At 30.3% G+C, this 5,461-nt stretch overlaps 1 pseudogene; it reads left to right on the plus strand.

Annotated features, from left to right (window-relative positions):
- The first annotated feature begins 3,689 nt into the window (after positions 1 to 3,689).
- On the plus strand, positions 3,690 to 4,364 carry LOC147789589 (exopolygalacturonase pseudogene; annotated as a pseudogene).
- The last annotated feature ends 1,097 nt before the right edge of the window (positions 4,365 to 5,461 follow it).

The raw sequence follows: 5,461 nt of genomic DNA on the forward strand, positions 1-5,461 counted from the left end.
TTGACGGGAATTCCAGAGAAGACAATATCTATGTTAGCATGGATTTAGACTATTGCACATAGTGGATGATATGAGAGGTCAAAAGAGTAATATTGTATAGTAAAAACGAAATTTACGGGTATTCTTGTAATAATATTAAAAAACGAAAAGATGAAGGATAATAGGATAAAATAAAGAAAGAATAGTAATTTTTAAGGAAGTGGTTAATTAGGTAAGTTATTAGGAGACATGACACATAAAATGGACGTGTAAGTAGGAATGTTAATTACATTAAATTAAATATGAAGCATTTATAAAACTAAACAATAAACGGTATGTTATATCATAAATTTTAAATGGGAGTGTTATCAAATGAGGGCGCAGTTAAGTGGATTAGATTAATCTAATTAATTTCTTTAATTTAAATTTGACTGGTAGATGTAACAATTTGGGTTGAGTTGAGTTAGGTTCGGTTGAAAAAATCTTTTGTAACAATGTGAAAATTTGAATTTGTTGGATTGGTATCTGAGCAATCCCAATAAAATTTACAACCCAAAGTTGGGTTGCTTTGAGCTGTTGAATTTTTTTTAATTATTAAAAGAATTATATTTATCCACAGTACATTTTATATTTAAATATCTAACTTTACAAGTCAATGCATCATTAACATTGGTTAAAAATGTTAAATATCTTTTTAAAAGTACGGTAAGGTTGAATTAAATTGTAATTCTACGAGTTGGTCTAGTTGACTCGACCAGAAAAATGTCAATTCGTAAACTGAATCCGGTGTAAATCGAAAAAAATTAATCCAATCTTAATTTGAATTAAACAGTCTAAATAGGTTAGATTATTAGGTCAAATAAACAACCGAATAAATGGATGTTTGAAAAATGGGATTAATACTTGGGGTTATAAATTTATGTAAGTCGGACCTTGACCCATAGTCTTAAAGTCGTTACTTATATTGGCGGCTTTAGAGTATCTGTTAAGGCCCAAAATTTTTTTTTGAAGGATATTTTTAATTAGACAATTAATCGGATAAGAAAAATAAGTAATTTAAATATTAGTTGATAAAACAAAATAAAATAAAATTTAAATTTCAAACTTTTATAATATGTACCGGCTTGTTGGTATTTATGAAAAATTCATTGGTCAATGATTTATAGTCGGTGCAAATATTTCTATATTTTTGACAATTTTGACTACTTAATTCAAATCATCAAAGTTGGATTGCGTTTTTTTAGTTATTTAAAAAAATTTAAAACAAAAAACAGAATTGATTCGATTTGCAGGTTGATATTTTTTTGGTGGGTCAATCTGACTAGTCCGACCAACTTGAAAATAGAGTTACAATTTAATCTACTCTACTTTTAAAAAGATTAAGAATACTAACGTTTGTAACCGTCATTAATGATGCATTATAACTTATTTATTTTATTTAGGATATTAAGGGTTGGGTTGGACTATGAATTCTATTCAAGTTGCTCGAGTCACCATATCAAGATTGGTTGGTCGAGAAGATTTTTCCAACTCATATACACTCTTAATTTATTTAATTTTTTTTTTATATTGCATTTGAATTTCTTTAAATGTAAATATTTAATAGATTAACTATTTTGGTATTTAGTTTTTTTTTTTTTTCATTTTCCAAATATAATATGGTGACAAAGACATTGGTAACAAAAATATAAGTAGGTGTATTAAAACATTATATCTAAGGAAAAGTCAATGTGCAATAATAAATGAAAATAACAATATCAACTTCAATAATCTTTCATATGATAATAAGTAATCTATAATTGAACTTTAATTCCCAAAAAAAAAAAAAAAAAAAAAAAAAAAAAAAAAAAATCTTTTTATGTAGACATTTATTAAAATTAACCTAGCCTAAATCTCCGTCCTCCATTTGGGCCCAGCGTCCTCACTGGCACTCGTTTCAATCGATGTGGGATCTCACAATTCACCTCTCTTTGGGGCGCAGCGTCCTCGATGGCACTCATTCGCCTCTCTAATCGATGTGGGATCTCAGAAGTGTTATTAAACTGTATACATAGATTTTTAAATTCACGTTTAACAAATTAAGAAACGTTCCCATTGTGGCAGTCTCATTGAATAATTTTTAGTACGAGGTTGAGAGATTTTATTAAATCTTAACGCAATCAAATACAAAAACCTAAACCCTAAACAATAATAGTTTAAAAGATAAACTATAGGTACCTACAACATCTATAACTTTGATAAAGGAAGACAAATCACAACCCTAGAAAAATGATTGAATAAAGTAATATCGAGCGTCTCTTAACCATGATCAACCAATCAAATGGTAAAAGTAAAGAAAATAACAAAAGCGCTGCATAAAATCCACATTTTGTACTATTAGTGGTACCCTTTTAGAAAATGACCTAAATCTGGCTCGAGAGCGTAACCATTTCCAAGTTTATTTCTACTCAACATATAGACCAATTTAATCAAATCTAAACATTCCTCATAAAACCATCAAAAAATAGACTTAGTTTTTTCACCCAAAAGCCTCCAACACAGTTCTCTAGTACGGGTTTGGATTATAAGGTCTTCTACATATGACCCCAGGTTTTTTTTCGTTTTTATTTTAGTCTCAGTACAATCTCTACTCAATATAGTAAGAGACAACAACCAAAAAGATGTTGAGAGACAACAACCAAAAAGATGTTTTTATGAAAGTTTTAGTGATACTCTTTTGAAGAACAAATCTCGATTTAATGAATGATAGTGCTTCAACACCGAGAACAAATCTTGACTTAATGAACCATAAACCACATTATAATTATTTAAACCATTAACAAATTTCCCAGAAAAACCCTTTCACAGAAGAGAGAAATTTATGGAAAAATTTATGGAGAAAGAACAGCAAAATTGGTCAAGTATAAGTGGAGCAAGAAGATCAAGCATTTCACGCAAACAATCTTTTAATTAAAAAAAAAAAAAAACTAGAAAGTTGAAGAACAAGCAGATGGGTATGAACATGAAGTGGATGACTCTATCGTTTCTATAGGAAAAGTTCAATCAAGTGACGGGGTGTTTGACGTGACAATGTACGGTGCCACGTTTAATGCTGATATAACTCAAGTAAAAACTAATATCAAATATATCAATTTTTAGATGAGAAAACGCTAATATTATGTTCGAGATTTTAAACAGATTCTAGCAAATGCATGGAAGGACGCTTGTGCTTCACTGATACAAAGTAAATTAATTATTCCAAAACAGACTTACACTTTACGTGTAATCACATTGTTTGGCCCATGCAAGAGTCCAATTGATATTGTCATGCAAGGAACAATAATGGCGCCCCGTAGATATAACAGCTGATGGTTGGATTGAATTCAAATATGTCGACAAAATTTGATTAACAGGTCAGGTGGCGGAGTTTTTGATGGACAAGGACAAAAAGCTTGGGAAAGTAACGATTGTCATAAAAATCCTAATTGTGCAAGAATTCCAACGCTTAAATTAACAATTTACAAGTTTTAATTTATAGTTTATAGTTTATACTTATGCATGATCGTTTTTGTTGTTTGAAGTTCATCTTTGTAAAAGATTCAATTGTGAGTGACATAACGTCAAAAGATAGTAAGAATTTTCATGTCAATATCCTAGGTTGTAAGAACCTTACTTTCAACCGTGTGACTATAACTGCACCGGGAACTAGTATTAATAGTGATGGAATTCACATGGGTCGTTGTGTTGGAGTTAATATCATCAATTCAGTTATTGATACTGGTGATGATTGTATCTCACTCGGAGATGGAAGCAGAGAGGTAACAGTTACGAACGTGACGTGTGGACCTGGACATCACATAAGTGTAGGAAGTCTGGGAAGATATCTTGTTGAAGAACCCGTTGCCGGGCTTTATGTCAAAAATTATACATTAATTGGTACAACAAATGGCCTAAGAATCAAAACAGGGCCGACTTCTCCTGCTACTGGAACGGTTACTAATATGCATTATGAAGATATAATTTTGGTTAACGTCCAAAATCCAATTATTTTGGATCATGAATACTGTCCATACAACAAATGTAACAAGAAGGTACTCGAATTACGAAATCTTTTATTTTCTTTGTTTTATTTTAATTAGAAACATTTTCATTAAACGGTGTTTATTTCATGTTTTCAGATTCCATCAAAAATCAAGATAAGTAAGGTGAGTTTCAAGAATATCAGAGGTAGTGCGGGCAATGTAGTTGCTGTCAAGCTTTTGTGTAGTGCTAATTATCTATGTGAAGGTGTGGAGTTATCTAACATTGATATCACTTACACTAGACGTGAAGGGCCAGTTGTATCTGAATGTTCGAATGTGAAACCGGTTGTTACTGGGATACAAAACCCTATTATTTGTCCTTAGCATTCTTCGTGAGCGTAAGCTATTTCTACAAAAGATGATCGTTTGAGGAAGAGATTTAATTATGCAGTTTTCTTTTACATCCTAGAGAATAAATTTGGAGTGAACAAAGGGTTCTCCTTTGTTGTATTTATAAATGAAGAGGAATAAGGTTTTGGTTTTGTGTTGATTTTTCATGTGAAGTAGTTGAGTTAGCCCATATTGAGATCACTTACAATTGGATTTATAGCATACGAGATCAAATGGGTGATTTTCTGCCTACTACAGATCTCATACTACCCTCCATAAACTTAAAATCCATAATCCCAATTGCTATGGGAATACCGTTTAATTTACCTGTGCTTGAATCAATAATTTATTCGTGCTTGAATCAATACGATCTTTATAAAGTTCCTCCTCTGAATGAAAAAAATAAAATAAGATTTAGATCACCTTGTTGAACGAGTATCAACATTTGTTTGAGATTTCTTTGAGATTTGAATCACTTTAGAAATTAGATCGATCATGTTTGTAAATTAACTTCAAGTATGATGTATGTGGAACCTCAAAATGAAAATCACCTTTCATGACATATATGAAACCTCAAAATCTCTATCTCGATTGATCACGATGAGTCAAAGAGAATAAAGAAGATGGCTTTAACAACCATCTTTTGTGCAGTATATACGGCTCTACAATGGAATTCGTTTTTACTTTACATCCAATGAGAAAATGGAGGAATTATTTTGTTGGTTATTTGATGAGTCATTCAAAGAGTTATAACTTTCATGTTTTATGACCCTGATTAATACATTAATGAAATATAAAAGCTCCAAATTATCATCCACTCTTTAATTAATGTCTTAGTTCATATTAGAATATCCAATTTTATTGTAATAGCCCAAAAAAATAAAATAAAATAATAAATAATTAAATAAAAAAATAAAAATAATTATAAAAAAATGGTTAAAATAATAATAAATAAATAAATAAATAAATAAACAAAAAAACAACCTTTCTCCCACTTCTCTTCCGTTGCTTTTACAGAACTTCCCTCTTGTATCAGCAAACCATCACTCATTAATACAACACCAACATTATTTGATTCTAAATTTAGAGCT

This window comes from Cucurbita pepo, chromosome 14 (assembly GCF_057944985.1).
Source record: "Cucurbita pepo subsp. pepo isolate OVF chromosome 14, ASM5794498v1, whole genome shotgun sequence".
NCBI classification, from domain to species: Eukaryota; Viridiplantae; Streptophyta; class Magnoliopsida; order Cucurbitales; family Cucurbitaceae; genus Cucurbita; species Cucurbita pepo.